This window comes from Solanum stenotomum, chromosome 9, assembly GCF_019186545.1.
Source record: "Solanum stenotomum isolate F172 chromosome 9, ASM1918654v1, whole genome shotgun sequence".
Classification (NCBI taxonomy): domain Eukaryota; kingdom Viridiplantae; phylum Streptophyta; class Magnoliopsida; order Solanales; family Solanaceae; genus Solanum; species Solanum stenotomum.
In genome coordinates this window covers 5440000-5457783 of record NC_064290.1, presented here as the reverse complement: position 1 = coordinate 5457783, position 17784 = coordinate 5440000, and the positions used below count along the sequence as shown (strand labels likewise).

The window sequence follows — 17784 nt, the reverse complement described above, 5'->3', positions numbered from 1 at the left end:
AAATATAATTAAAAAAGAAATTATTGATTAAATGACAAAAGAGTCTTTTTAGTTCTTTTAAATTTTATGGGTCAAAGGGAATAAGAATTTAGATTACGAACACCCTTTTATCAAGTGCACGCATTCCAACGATTGGCACTTCCCGGAGAAATTTGTCATGTAATAAATTATCCGGTAATCCTCAATGGTGCACTGGATTAAAGCCACCAGCCACCTGGCTGCTTATACATTTAGGATGTGTTTGGTATGAAGGAAAACAAAAAATGTTTTTCAATTTTCTCATGTTTGATTTGGTTAAATATTTTTCAAATCAACTCATTTTTCTCAAATTTAAGGAAAATAACTTTCCTTCAAAACTTAAGGAAAACATTTTTCAAAACCCTCTTCCAACTTCAAATTACAATTAATTTCTACTCTATTAAAAATAAAAGATATTTCTCAAAAACATTTTTCATTCATAAATCAAACACAAAATCTTTTCCAGAAAATATTTTCTACTCACCAACCAAACATGAGAAAATAAGTAAAGAATCAACTTGTTTTCCAGGAAAACATTTTCCTTCGTACCAAACGCACCCTTAATGGTCCGGATGAATTTGTGTTATACTATTTGGACATCCCTTCTATTTGTCTTCTCAAGCAAATAGAAGGGATGTCCAAATAGTATAACACAAATTCATCCGGACCATTAAATATATAAGCAGCAGGTGGCATTAATCCAGTGCGCCATTGAGGATTACCGGAGGCTTTATTACTGGACTGGATCCTTTTCCTGGAAATTCACCTGGTAATTGGAATTGGTATAATTATTAGGGTAGTAATTACACAGTCTAGTAATTACACTGACCTGTTTAATTACCACATTGTAATTACACTGTAATTACACATGTCATGTTTGGATGCCACATATAATTACACATGTTGTGTTTGGATGCACAATTGCAATCATAAAATTATATTAAATTTTAAAAATAAAAATTGATTATTTAAAATTTATACCAGACAAATAAGAAACTTTATAAATGATATTAAATTAAATACTTAAGATATATATTCTTTTTTGAAAATATTTTAAATAATAAACATGTTCTTAACTATTATTATGAAAAAATTATTGATTTATATTTTTTCAAATTAATATATTTCAATTGAATTAATCATAAAAACTAAAAGTATGAAGTTTTTATGAACATCGTGAAATGCATGTTTGATAAAAAGATTAATATATAAATAAAATGTCATAAATTATTAAATGTTCGATAAAAAGATAATCTATCAAGTCTAATTAAAAAATGACTTTCAATGTGAATTCAATATTACTAAAATAAATGAAACTGAAAATATAACATAAGTTATAAATTCAAAACAAAAAATTTAACATAACACTCTTATAGCAAATTTCAACATAGCATACATAAATATGATTCAAATTCATCTAATTCAAATTTTANAAAAAAGAAATTATTGATTAAATGACAAAAGAGTCTTTTTAGTTCTTTTAAATTTTATGGGTCAAAGGGAATAAGAATTTAGATTACGAACACCCTTTTATCAAGTGCACGCATTCCAACGATTGGCACTTCCCGGAGAAATTTGTCATGTAATAAATTATCCGGTAATCCTCAATGGTGCACTGGATTAAAGCCACCAGCCACCTGGCTGCTTATACGTTTAGGGTGTGTTTGGTATGAAGGAAAACAAAAAATGTTTTCCAATTTTCTCATGTTTGGTTTGGTTAAATGTTTTTCAAATCAACTCATTTTCCTCAAATTTAAGGAAAATAACTTCCCTTCAAAACTTAAGGAAAACATTTTTCAAAACTCTCTTCCAACTTCAAATTACAATTAATTTCTACTCTATTAAAAATATAAAAGATATTTCTCAAAAATATTTTTCATTCATAAATCAAACACAAAATCTTTTCCAAAAATATTTTATATTCACCAACCAAACATGAGAAAATAAATAAATAATCAACTTGTTTTTCAGGAAAACATTTTCCTTCATACCAAACACATCCTTAATGGTCCGGATGAATTTGTGTTATACTATTTGGACATCCCTTCTATTTGCTTGAGAAGACAAATAGAAGGGATGTCCAAATAGTATAACACAAATTCATCCGGACCATTAAATATATAAGCAGCAGGTGGCATTAATCCAGTGCGCCATTGAGGATTACCGGAGGCTTCATTTGGATCTTTTCCTGGAAATTCATCTGGTAATTGGAATTGGTATAATTATTAGGGTAGTAATTACCAGCCTAATAATTACACAGTCAAGTAATTACACTGACCTATTTGATTGCCACATTGTAATTACACTGTAATTACACATGTCCTGTTTGGATGCCACAGTGTAATTACACATGTTGTGTTTGGATGCACAATTGCAATCATAAAATTATATTAAATTTTAAAAATAAAAATTAATTATTTAAAATTTATACTAGACAAATAAGAAATTTTATAAATGATATTATATTAAATACTTAAGATATATATTCTTTTTTGAAAATATTTTAATTAATAAACATGTTCTTAACTATTATTATGAAAAAATTATTGATTTATATTTTTTCAAATTAATATATTTCAATTGAATTGATCATAAAAACTAAAAGTATGAAGTTTCTATGAACATCGTGAAATGAATGTTTGATAAAAAGATTAATATATAAATAAAATGTCATAAATTATTAAATGTTCGATAAAAAGATAATCTATCAAGTCTAATTAAAAAATGACTTGCAATGTGAATTCAATATTACTTAAATAAATGAAACTGAAAATATAACATAAGTTAAAAATTCAAAACAAAAATTTTAACATAACACTCTTATAGCAAATTTCAACATAGCATACATAAATATGATTTATTTATTTTTTTTTAAAAAGAAAGCGTAAGTTTATAACCTTACTTAACAATAAATTCTATTTTAATTTAAAAATTAGAATACTAATAAAATTATGCTAATGAAAAAATATGCATGGCATAAAGAAATAGATAATATGAAAAAATTACATAGAATCACGTGAAGTACGGTTGAGAACGAGAAGAAAATGAAATATAATAATATAAATTATAAAATAAACTTTTAGAAAATTTTAGAATAATAAAAATAAAAATAGAACTTAAAATAATAGAAGTAATTTTTTTTAAAAAAAATAGAATAAAAAAAAAGAAATTAAAAAGTAATCAGTTGGTAATTACACCATATAATTACCAACAATTCACAACCTCTGTCTGTAAATTGTAGAGTGTAATTATCCCCTGCCAATTACACCAATTACCTGCTGACCAAGTATCTATCCAACCAAACAGGACAGACAGTGTAATTACACTCAATTACACCAAGTCCAATTACCAGGGTGTCCTTCCAAACATGCCTTAATGGATATTAATTGCTCAGACTCAATTTGTGTGATATATTTTCAAGTTTTGAATTTAATTTAACTAATTTAATACTTCCCCCATTTCATATTAATTGAATTTTTGAGACATTTTTCATTTTTCAAATTAGCTTAATTGTTCAGTTTTCAAGATTACTTTTAGAGTGTTCTTCCAATTTTACCCTTCATTTGGATTTTCAATTTGATGACTTCAATAAATTTGACAATAATTAATAAGATGGAAAACTATGTTCAATTAATCTACTTTTCTTAAAGGGTGTGAAACACTTTAAAAATTCAATTAATATGGAATGGAGGGAATATTATGTAATTAAAATTTAAATATCAAAATATTATAGGATAAGTAGTATTAATAGTAATTCTTTTTATACCAATATAATATAAATATATATTTTAAAATATTGATTCAAATTCATCTAATTCAAATTTTAATATTTGAAAGGAATAATTAAATTTATATAATACTAAATTTTAAAATTAAATTTATAAAATTTAAATCGTGAACGTTACTCTAACGATTGTTTTGAGTCACATCTGCAGTGCCAGGTTGGATTACTTTGGGAGGCAAAGCTTCGGTTGAAGTTGAACGTCGAAGTTTGATAGGTAGATATTTTGAAGTTATAAACAAAGCAAATGAGGACACGTGTATGCATTTGACAACAGTCCACAACAACCTTATTTACAACTATACATTACTTCATCGGAAGTTTTTTTATTATTTTTTTATTTTTTATGTTAGTTACTTGCATCGAGGAGATTTCACATTAGAATGAAACGTTTCATAATAAAAATATTTCTATATAAGAAAAGACTTGAATCGAATTACTGACTCAGAATAAATGAGTACTTATTATTTCATCACGATAGAAGTTGACATCTCAGAATTCACAAAACATCGAACTCCATTTTCCATCTATTCATGTTTTCCCCGACAGATTACTATCCGTCAGCCGTATTCTGCGGGCTGAATGGATAAATCGAGTCAAAATCAGAATTTAAATTTTAAAATAAATAAAATCTTTCTTGAATATGGTTTTGTTATTTCTTGGCTGATTTGATTTTTTAACATTGACCTTGTAGTACCCTTCCACGTTTCTCCTTCTCTTTTCAATTTATAGAATTCACAAAATTTAAAAGACTTCTAAATACTTAACACGAATTCAATTGTATCTATTTATTTTTTTCGAAAATTCAAAAGTTATTCTACTCCAACGAATTTGGAATCACAAAATAATATATATATATATAAATTACAAAGTTAATGAAACAAAAACACTCAAGGAAGGAGAAAAGGACGCATTCGTCCAATTCCTAACCAAATGGAGATTTTGTTTGTAGTCGGTTAACAAATATTTCTTCCATCCCATTTTAAATGGTAGAGTTTGAGTTGATATAAATTTTTTTAAAAAAATAAGTATTCTTGAAATTTGTGATTTAAAACGATCCTTAAATGATAAAGGGGTATCATTAGAGTGTAACTATCATTTATTAAACTATCAAAATTCTGTACTATCATATCACCTAATTAAAAAATAATTATAGATAATTATTTATAATAAGTAAATTAAAAATCTGAAAAGCAATTTTGTTAAAATACAAAAATAAAATAGAATTTCTTAACGGATAAATGAGCTAAAATCATATTTATTGTCAAACTAAGACAATATGGACCCATTTTGGCTAGAAATATGTTCAATTTGTGAGGATATAATTTATACAGCAAAGTTTAATTGGTCAAGTAGGATCATGACATGTGGACGTCCACTTTCTTGTCACCCACTCTTTTTGCATCAATTATTAAAGAGTAAATTATGTGACTAGTAATTTGCCAAGTCATGGAAGTTGCAACTTTTTTTTTTTTTTTTATAATTGTAGTGTTCGCATCAACTTTTACACACCTAAACTAAATTCATGGGATATCCTTAACACCTCTATCAACAACTGGCATCAGGGTAATCACCATATCCATCAAGATTGAGACATGAGATTTCAGAAGGAATGACCTTGTAATTTTTATATTTTATATTGTGATTTGAATAAAAAACCTCATGATTTTCAATTCACAACTTCATTAACCACTAAAGTTACACCTTTTAAATGCGTAGTTATGCTTGATAATTAGTTAAACTATTACTATAATCAATAATTAGGACTCAAAGTAGAGTTATTTCAGAAAGTTATTGATTTTTTAAGTATATCCACTTTGCATGGCCTAAAATAAAAGAGAAAAAGGAAGATTACATCACACAGCAATAAAGTGGATCTTCAGTACTCCCAATAGCTAAACACTTCTAATTAGAAATATATGTAATCTTTGGTCCAACCACAAATTAACATGAAACATGTTTACTCAAATTTGACTAATTAATATAGTAAAATGAAACGTCATTACGATCGTATTGGTCACATTTATAATTTATTAACCACCATTCATTAAAATTTATGGTCAAAAGGCAATACAAAAAAGATTGCAACTTGTAGACCAATTGGATGAATATGTCTCTAAAGATAAGAAGATTATGTCAGTCTATCCAGTTCCTATTCTCAACTACTTTAAAACTTCATGGAGAATTTAGTAGCTCGATCGGTTGGTTGGCTATCTGAACTTTCTCTTGGTTGGTGAGGGTTCGATTCTCCACTTTGTAATCCTCTCCTCATTTCTCCTTCCTCTGAGAGAGGTCTATTAGCAGAGTATTGAACATATGTGAAAACTTTCGACAACAACAACAATAACATACTAGGTATAATCCCACAAGGTAGAGTTTGGAAAGGATAGAGTGTACGCAGATCTTATAATGTCTACCTTGTGAGGATAGAGAAGTTGTTCCAGTAGACCCTAGTCTCAATGAGAGAAGAAAAAGAATTTGTAATAACAAAAAGTAACGTCAAACAAGATAATAAGATAAACTTAGTGAAAGAAACGATAACCCATACAATAACCATACTTGCTATTTGCCTTCTTTTAAATCTACACAATGCTAGTAGTTGTGGAACTTTACTAGGGGAAAGCAAAAGAAATTCAATAAGACCATTGCCCGCTGATTCTGAAAATTCAAAAGAGTATGGAGAAAATTTTGTTAGGATCGTTATTCCTAAATGGATCCTGTAATGTGCGATTCGAATTTAATCAAAACAACAGATTTCTGGTGAAGGCTTTGTTAAGTCGAAGTCAAACAAATCATAATTACTTAAGCAACTTATTTGAGAGAAGTGACGATTGAAACCTACTAGCAATGCAATTATAATCTCGTCAATCAAATAAACCATAAATATATCAGTAAAATTTAATAAGTTAGGTTTGGGAAAAATAAACCGTAAACAAACTCAATATAAACTAAGAAAAAAGGACAAATATACCTCTTTACTTTCATCTATTAGCTAAATTCGTCCCTAATTATACTATAGATTAGAGCCAAATACACACATGTCATTACCAAAATGCTCAAAAATATCATTGGTTTGGGATTGTTTTCTTCTTTCAACTAGTTCAAAGTTGTTTGTAGTATTCATTTTCGATTCGAACATCTTCATTAGAACTTTATAGAACGAATAAAAGAAGGGAAGAGGGAGAAATTCAGTCTATTGTTTTTTGTTACATTTCAAGCGCATGAGTTCTCTCCTTATTCAACAAATAAAAGACAACGATTCAGCAGGAATTCAAATCGTCGTGTTTTTTTTTATTTTTTATACAAATTAAATTGCAAATATATATTTATTTACTATTTATATGAATTTAAATTAATCCACATGAATGATTCAAATCTAAATTCTTCCAATATATACAACTCAATATAGGAGAAGAATGTGAGATCGTGAGAAAAAAAAAAATGAAACGTCGAAAAATTATTGCGGAAATCTCCATTTTTCAGTAAAAACACTACTACCAATAATATGATATCTATGTAGTGACTATCTGTTTCAACACAGTACTTGCTATTTTGAGGGGAAATCCTATAAAATAAAATTTATTTAAATCTCATTATTTTGGCCAAATAACTAATTTATTTTTGGGAAAATTATATAAAGTAACAAACTATTAATTCAAATTAAATGTTATAACCACAGTTTGATTTAATTGTAACCCGTAGCAAACAGTTGTCATTCGCCTCTCTCCCTAGGTTTCTCGCTCGCCACTCTCACCAGTCTCTCCCTCGCCTCTCTCGCTTTTAACAAACACAAATGTATAAAATGCATTTGTGTTTGTATAAAGCGAGAGAAAACTGTATATACAAATACGATTTCTCGCTTTATACAAACATAGATTATACAAATTACAATGTATAATTTGTGTTGCATAAAGCGAGAGAGAGATTTGATATACAAATGTTTTATTTCGATTCAAATGTATACAAATTCAAATTTTATGCAGATATACAAACACATAAAACACATAAAATTGAATTGAGAGGCTGTCATCGATTTATACAAACGAGAGGCTGCCAACGATTTATACAAATGGCCTGCCAGCGAAATTATACAAATCTGAATCTCCTGCCAGAGATTTATACAATCTGATGTTCCATAGCAAACATGAAGTATGTTTGCTATGGAGCGCAATTGTAATACAAATATGATTTTTATGTTTGCTATATGTGAAAGTTGCTCTTTATTTTTTGCTTGAAAAGGAAGCTTAAGCAAAATTTATTATAAACTTGACCCCCAAAAAATCTAAAAAGTTATTGAATTTTAAAAAGTGAAATAAAATTTAAAAAATATCACATGAACAAAAATTATATATGTGACGAGTATGTGTATCTCACCCAATTGCAATAAAATTATGTATAAATAAAGACTATCAAATAAGTAAATTTAAATAAATAATTATATTTATTAATATTTTAGAGTTTAGAAAAAATTGAATAAAATTAACAAATTAAAGAGGTCTTTTATGTATTTTGTCAAACATACAATGTTCTGAGGATTGAAATTTAGTCAATTTCATTTATGATTTATTAACTTAATTTATCCTAATTGATAAAATAAATAAATGGACAATGACAAAAAAAAAAAGTAAAATTGTCAACAAAATTTAATAATACTTTAAAACACCTCCTAATAAAAATTGCGTTGTCTCTAAATGACCCCACCCCAACCCTACCTCATAATTTTTTCCCTATATATATACTCTTCCTCTCCTTAGAATGAAGAACAAAAAAATAACATTATGGAGGGACAAGGAGTACAACAACAGAGTTTTACTATCGATTCAATTCCCCAAAGGAGCTTTTCTGAAGCAGTATCTGACATCGATAACTAAACAGATGTGCAGTCGGAGCCTCCATCTTCAGCTTTATCTAGTAGACTCCCGCCAAGGCAACAATTGAGGTTTCGTGATGTGAAGACACTAGCCAGACTCATGGGTCGTCTTACTGAAGAGGAGAAAAAAGTCATTTTGCTCCTTTATAATAATAATAATTAATGTAAAAGGTTTATTATTTAATTTCATCATGCACTTGTTGCTTGATCTTTTAATTCCTTCATCACTTAGATGATTTATGTTTTGTTTTCCATTTTCGTTTGATTTTTATATTAATATGTTTTACAATTGAGTTCATGAGTTACGACGATACAAAAGAAGATCTGAGACAAGGGGGTCACCCTAATTTATTTATTTTGTTTAGAGCCGTCAAAATGAGTTTATCCCATTGGGCCGGCCTAACGCTACCTGTTATTGGGGGTAGGGTTGGGATAGGATTTTTCAGGCCTATTTAAAACTAAGGCTTATAAGCCCAATCCATATAAGTCTTTGGCCTTTGAGGCTTGATCAGGGCAGGGCCGAGGTAGGCCCATGAGCCAAAACTATTTATTTAAGGGTAACTTACAACAATCTCACTAGTATATGAACTAATTCAATAAATGCACGCTATGTTGTGATTTACAAATCTTACCAGATTGTGGTATGTCCAGATAAATGTACTCAAAATTAGGTTAATTTGTTCTAGATGCACTCTATCCATGTGGATTTGCACGTATCTTGGATACTTAGACAAATCTCGAGCTCTTGCCTTATTCTCATCTCGTTTGTCACTCTTATATCTCGCTTACATATCTGGGATGCATCACATCAGATACATGTATGTCATGTATTATCAAGTATCCTAGATACACGTCATATTTGATTTGAAAATCTTCTCATTTTCTTGATGTAATAGAATTTTAAGTTTGAAATTAAAAAAAGAAGGGCCAACCCACCCCAGTCCTCGACCCTTTTAGGGTTGTGTTGAGTTGAGAATTTTCAGTCCCCTTTCAAATGAAGGGTCATTCCGCCCTAGCCCATCGAATTCCTTGACCCGTGAGGCTTGGGTCGGGTGGGGTAGGACGACCCGTTTTGACAACTCTAAATTTTTGCTCCTATACTCATTCTCTAACTTTTTTTAGGTTTTATTTGATTCAAAAATAAATTTATATTAATTTTATATTTTATATAAGATAAGTGATACTATAAGATTTTGAAATAAAAAAATTACACAAATTTTAGGTAATATCTCTCACAAAATTCAAGATATATAAATTTAATTTCAAAATAAATACTGGAATAATCCACCTAATTTCTTGTACCAAAATACTCATTACGGATTTTTTTTACACCTTACTCTAATAAATTGTCATTCTATTTATTAATTTAAATAAATTTTCACCATTAATAATATATATAATTATAGTGTTCAAGTAACGTGTGGTTATCTTTTTAACCTCTTGTACCAGCAACATCTTTGGTCCTATTTATGAGTTCAAATCAATATATACTTAGAAGAAAATTTGAAATGTCGAATCATTGAGATGATAAGTTACAAAATCTAATACTTCAAAGGTAGATATTTTTCTAATTTTATAATTTTTGCGACTTCTAATTAATTTTGTACGCTTAATTCTTTTTTGATGGCCTTATATCATTCCAATTAAGCAATAAAAAAGGAATCGAAGCTAAATTAATGATTAATAGAAATATTATTTTACTATAGAAAAAAATAAGCAAGGGAGCACAATTATAATAATCTAAAAAAGATTTATAAGTGGCACCAATGATTAAAACTACCTACATTGAAAAGACGAATTATAAGTCTGAAAATATGTATGTATGGCTAGAACATATGATAGTATTGTTTCTTGGTTATATTTGCAGAAGGCGGAGCTAGGTGGGGTTTGTGGGTTCGGACAAATTCATTGATTTTTTTATAGACTCTGTATTTGTATTAAAAACTTACATAAATATATATATGCATATTAACTTGTAAAGCCCCTAATAAAATTGATTGACAAATTAGTGGTAAGGAAGGAGCGATGGAAATGTCTTTCACACTAATGTTGTGGATTTAAATCTCATTATTAATTTTTTGCACTAAAATTTAGAACCTCCAAACTCATAATTTTAGTTTCGCCTCTGTATATTTGTATACTTATAATTTTTGAAGATTGTTATCTATTATTAGTACTAATATAAATGATATATGTCTTTGCTTCTTAGGGGTCGTTTGGTGTGAATGATAGGTACAAATAGTTTTGGGATAATTATTTTGTGGCACTTAATTTAGTGTTTGGTTGGGAAGTTTGGGATAACTTATCCTGGGATTAATAATTAGTACCGGGATAAGTTATCCCTTCCCATGCGTGGTATAGTAATTCTGGGATAACTTATCCCGGGATAAAATGACTAAATGACAAAAATGTCCCTTTAAACACTTTTTATACATTATTTCTCACATCCATGAAGGGTATTTTAGTAAACTTATATGTTGTTCTTAAGATTTATTATTTTGAATACAACAAATCAAACATTCAATAAAAAATAATCTTAGTATAACTGATCCTATCATAACTAATCTCATCATAACTCATCCCATCATAACTAATCCCATCATAATTTGAATTCAAACCAAACGACTCCTTAATATCATATTTAGACGTGTTCTCTTTTAAAAGAAGTAGCGGACATATGTTTGTTTCATGATTTATTTTAATTTTTTTGACATTTTGTACCCAGTGGTGTTTGGTAAGTGTATTAATCATTATTTACTGTTTTACGGTTAATTTTTTGACATTTACGGACTTAAAAAGAAGTAAAATAAGCAATCAAATAAAATTAATCAATAACTCGTCCTCCTCAAGTTATCTATTGAGAAAATACATAAAAAAAATCTGAAGTTGGTCGGATAACTTAATTTAGCACTTAAACTACGCGGGCATTTAAATAACCCCCTTAACATCTTTGATGTGAATTAAATGCAACCCTAAGGGATGACATGGCAAAGAGAGTGAGTTCACTCACCTAAGAGCGTGTGAAGGAGTTTAAACGGGGATTTTTTTTATAAAATTATACACATGTCATTTTTTTATAGGTTAATATATAATTAATATTTTAAATATTATTTTCTAATTATATTTACTTTTATTAAACTATATGAATTTTCTTATTGGCCCACAAAACTTTTAATTTTTTTCTCTTCATTTTATTGTGTTCTCCAATAAGCTTCTTCTCCATTGAAGCATTCTTTTTTCTTTCATCTTTATCTTCAATCTATCAATTACTTCAATTTTACCATCTCTTTAGTAATCCACAAAACCCAACACCAATAGTGAATGGGCCGGGGAAAATAAAAAGGGGTTGGGTGGGGGCTGGGTATGGGGGAATAAAAATGGATCCACATTTTAATTTTAATTTTAAAAAATGTATTTGTAATTAATTACTTAGTGTAAATTAATTTTAAGAAGTGTTAAAAGAAAATTTTCTGAAAAATAATTAATAAAAAAATTAGTTAATGACGTGGTGCTGACGTGGCTATGTTGTGGCACTTACATGGCTATGATGTGGCAAGTGAGAGTGGTATAATAATCTCAGGGTGGTTTTTAATTCACTTCAAAGATGTTAAGAGAGGTATTTAAACGTCAATGTAGTTTAAGTGCTAAAGTAAGTTATCCGACCAAGTTCGGAGGGGGGTATGTGTTTTCTCTTATCTATTTGATAATTTATTTTATTTTTCAACTAGTTTAGAGTACGTGCAATGCACGTGTGTGACATGTCAATTTAAAACATTGCCAATAATAATAATATAGATTCTAACTACACACTCTCATATCTAAGATCATTAACTGGTTAACAGAAGTTGCATCATGTCCTATCTAATTACCTCTCTCAAATATTTCTTATGTCTATCCAACATTAATATGGTATTTATGTAGTGACTATTTATTTCAACATAGTACTTTTTATTTTGGGAGAAATCCTATAAAACAAAATTTATTAAAATCTCATTATTTTGGCCAAATAACTAATTATTTTTTTGCCTGAAAAGGAAAGCTCAAGCAAAATTTATTATAAACTTGACCCCAAAAAAATTTAAAAAGTTATTGACTTTTAAAAAGTGAAATAAAATTTCAAAAATATCACATGAACAAAAAATATATATGTGACGAGTATGTCTATCTCACTTAATTGCGATAAAATCATGTATAAATAAAGACTATCAAATAAGCAAATTTAAATAAATAATTATATCAATTAATAATTTAGAGTTTAGAAAAAATTGAATAAAATGCACAAATTAAAGAGGTCTTTATGTATTTTGTCAAACATACAATATTTTGATGAGGATTGAAATTTAGTCAAATTTAATTTATGATTTTTTTAAACTTAATTTATCCTAATTATTGAAAAAATAAATGTACAATGACAAAAAAATGAAGTAAAATGGTCAACAAAATTTTATAATACTTTAAAACCAATCCCTAATAAAAATTGAGTTGTCTCCCCCCACCCCACCCAACCCTACCTCATAAATTTTTTCCTATATATATTCTTCCTCTCCTTAGAATGAAGAACAAAAAATAACAAAATGGAGGGACAAGGCGGACAACAGCAAAGTTCTACTATTGATTCAATTCCCCAAAAGAGTTCTTCTGAAGTAGCATCTAGCATGGATAACTCAACAAACGTGCAGTCACAGCCTCCATCTTCAGCTTCATCTAGCAGACTCCCTCCAAGGCAACAATTGAGGTTTCGTGATGTGAAGACACTAGCCAGACTCATGGGTCGTCTTACTGAAGAGGAGAAAAGAGTCATTTTGCTCCTTTATAATAATAACAATAATTAATGTAAAAGGTTTATTATTTAATTTCAGCATGCACTTGTTACTCGATCTTTTAATTCCTTCATCACTTAGATGATTTATGTTTTGTTTTTCCATTTATGTTAGATCTTTATATTAATATGTTTTACAATTGTGTTCATGATTTACGGTGATACAAAAGAAAATAAAGAGACAAAGGGGCGGAGAGGTCGCCCTAATTTATTTATTTTTCTTAAAGCCGTCAAAATGAGTTTATCCTATGGGGTCGGCCTAACCCTACCTGTTATTGGGTAGGGTTGAGATATGATTTTTAAGCCCATTTAAAATTAAGGCTTATAAGCCTTTGGCCCTTGAGGCTTGATCAGGGCAGAGCCGGGGTAGGCCCATGAGCCATAACTATTTATTAAAGGGTAACTTACAATAATATCACTAGTATATGAACTAGTTACCTAAATGCAAGCTATGTTATAAGTTACGAATCTTACCGGATTTTGGTATGTCCAGATACATGTATCATGTGTACTCAAAATTAGGTTAATTTGTTCTAGGTTCACTCTATCCATGTGGATTCGCACGTATCTAGGATACTTAGACAAATTCCGGGACCTTGCCTCCCTCTCCTCTCGTTCGTCACTCTCATATATCTCGCTTGCGTATCTGGGATGCATCACATCAGATACATGTATCTCACATATCTAGTGTCCTAGATATATGCTAATCACATTAGTCTTTTTGCTAGTGTTATTGAAACAACACCATAATTTGCCATATTTGATTTAAAAATCTTCTCATTTCCTTGATTTAATAGAATTTTAAGTTTGAAATGAAAAAAGAAGGGGCAGTCCACCCCAGCTCCCAACCCTTCTAGGGATGGGTTAGGTTGAATATTTTCAAGCCCTTTCAAGTGAAGGGTCGGCCTGCCCCAGCCCTTCAAATTCCTTGACCCGTGAGGCTTGGGCCAAGTGGGTTGGGCCGACCCTTTTTGACAACTTTAAATTTTTGCTCCTATATTCCTTCTCTAACTCTTTTTTAGGTTTTATTTGATTCAAAATTATTTTTATATTAATTTTATATTTTATATGAGATAAGTGATACTGTAAGATTTTGAAATAAAAATGATACAATTTTAGGTAATATCTCACATAAAATTCAAGATATATAAACTTAATTTCAAAATTTATACTGGAATAATTGGCCTAATTTCTCGTACCAAAATACTCATTAAAGATTTTTTTAACACCTTACTCTAATGAATTGTCATTCTATTTATTAATTTAAATAAATTTTCACCATTAATTATATATATATAATTATAGCGTTCAAGTAACGTGTGGTTAGCTTTTTAACCTCTTATGCCAGCAACATCTTTGGTCTTATTTATGAGTTCGAATCAATATATACTTGGAAGAAAATTTGAAATGTCGATATTATTGAGATGATAAATTACAAAATCTAATACATCAACGGCCGATATTTTTCAAATTTAGAATTTCGACTTCTAATTAATTTTGTACGCTTAATTCTTCTTTCATGGCCTTATATCATTCCGACTAAAAAATAAAAAGAATTGCAGCTAAATTAATAATTAATATAAATGATATATGTGTATTTGCTTCTTAAGATCATGTTTAGAAATGCTGTTAAACAAAATGTATTTCCTTATTTTTTATATTCTCTTTTAAAAGAAGTAGTTGACATTTGTTTGCTTCATGGTTCATTTTTATTTTCTTGATATTTTGTACTCAATGGTGTTTTTGTAAGTGGATTAATCATTATTTACTGTTTTATGGTTAATTTTTTTTTATATTTACGGACTTAAAAAGAAGTAAAATAAGCAATCAAATAAAATTAGTCAATAGCTCCTCCTCCTCAAGTTATCTATTTGATAATCTTCTTTTATTTTTTAACTAGTGTACGTGCGATGCACGTGTGTGTCACGTCAATATAAAATATTGCTGACAATAATAAAGTAGATTCTAATCTAACTACATACTCTCGTATCTAAGATCATGTCCTATCTAATTACCTCTCTCAAGTGCTTCTTATATCTACAATATTTATTTTTTCTCATATCTAGTACTGCATCCAACCTCTCACGTCTCTTTATTGCCATACATATATTTTCATGCTTTATATGAAGATTTTCTATGTTATTTTTTTATTGATATGATCATGTAAAAAATGTCATATATTATAATTAATATAACACTTGTTTAGACTAACGAATCAAATCTTAGATTTATTATCATATGACAAACTGCAACATGATTATAAACTACCGGATGTGTATGTCACTCAATTGTGATAAAATCATGTGTAAACAAAGACTACCAAATAAACAAATTCAAATAAATAATTATACCTATTAATAGTTTAGTTTTTAGAAAAAAATTGAATAAAATTCACAAATTATAGAGGTCTTTGTGTATTTTGTTAAACATACAATGTTCTGATGAGGATTGAAATTTAGTCAATTTCATTTATGATTTATTAACTTAATTTATCCTAATTGATAAAATAAATAAATGCACAATGACAAAAATAAATGAAGTAAAATTGTCAATAAAACTTATAATACTTTAAGACATCCACTAATAAAAATTAAGTTGTCTCCAAATAACCCCACCCCATCCCCAACCCCACCTCGTAAAAATTTTCCTATATATATTCTTCCTCTCCCTAGAATGAAGAACAAAAAATAACAAAATGGAGGGACAAGGCGGACAACAACAGGGTTTTACTATTGATTCAATTCTCTAAAATAATTTTTTATAATTCAACAAACGTGCAGTCGCAGCCTCCATCTTCAGCTTCATCTAGAAGACTCCCTCCAAGGCAACAATTGAGGTTTGGTGATGTGAAGACATTAGCCAGACTCATGGATCGTCTTACGGAAGAGGAAAAAAGAATCATTTTTCTCCTTTTTAATAATAATTAATGTAAAAGTTTATTATTTAATTTCAGCATACACTTTTGCTTGATTTTTAATTCCTTCAACACTTAGATGATATATGTTTTGTTTTTCCATTTCTGTTTGATCTTTAAATTGATATGATTTACAATTGAATTCATGAGTTACGGCGATATGAAAGAAGATAAAGAGACAAGGAGGCAGAGAGGTCGCCTTAATTTATTTATTTTCCTCCTATAGCCCTTCTCTAACTTTTTAAAGATTTTATTTGATTCAAAATTATATTTATATAATTTTATATGAGATAAGTGATACTATAAGATTTAGAAATAAAATTATACTAATTTTAGGTAATACCTCACACAAAATTCAAGATATATAAAATTAATTTCAAAATTAATATTAGAATAATCCGCCTAATTTCTTGTACCAAAATATTCATTAAAGATTTTTTCTGTTTACATCTTACTCTAATAAATTGTCATTCTATTTATTAATTTAAATAAATTTTCACCATTAATAATATATATAATTATAACATTTAAATAACGTGTGGTTAGCATTTTAACCTCTTATACAAACAACATGTTTGGTCCAATTTATGAGTACAAATCAATATAGGCTTAAGATCATCTTTAGAAGTGTTGTTAAACAAAATGCATCTCCTTATTTTTCATATTCTCTTTTAAAAGTAGTAGACATTTGTTTGTTTCATGATTTATTTTTAGTTTTTTTTACATTTTGTGCTCAATGGTGTTTTGGTAAGTGTATTAATCATTATTTACTGTTTTATGGTTAATTTTTTGACATTTACGGACTTAAAAAGAAGTAAAATAAGCAATCAAATAAAACTAATCAATAACTCCTCCTCCTCAAGTTATCTATTTGATAATCTTTTTTAATTTTTTAACTACTTTAGAGTACGTGCGATGCACGTGTGTGTCACGTCAATATAAAACTTTGCCAACAATAGTAAAATAGATTCTAATCTAACTACGCACTCTCATGTCTAATTAAGATCATGTTTTGGATAACCTGAAGTTGTGTCATGCACTATCTAATTGCCTCTCTCAAATACTTCTTTTGTCTACATTTATTTTTTCTCATATCTACTACACCCAACCTCTCACGTCTCCATATTGTCATGCATATATTTGTCATGCTTTATTTGAAGATTTTCTATGTTATTTTTTATTGATATGGTCATGTAAAAAATGTCATTTATTATAATTAATATAACATTTGTTTAGACTATTAAATCAAATCTCAGATTTAATTATCATATGACAAACTGCAATAGGTTATAAACTACTAGAAAAATATTCTCAATCTTGTAATATTATTATCTCAAGGAAAGCTTATTATAAATTTGACCCAAAATATCTAAAAACTAATT

The 17784-nt window shown here is 28.5% G+C and overlaps 2 protein-coding genes across 2 annotated transcripts in view; both read right to left on the bottom strand.

The window, feature by feature from the left end:
• LOC125878027 (tetraspanin-19) overlaps positions 1-17784 on the bottom strand; it is a 367072-nt gene that overhangs the window by 106248 nt on the left and 243040 nt on the right. The window lies entirely within an intron of this gene.
• The window catches only part of LOC125878026 (E3 ubiquitin-protein ligase RMA1H1), a 117867-nt gene that overhangs the window by 47678 nt on the left and 52405 nt on the right, over positions 1-17784 (bottom strand). The window lies entirely within an intron of this gene.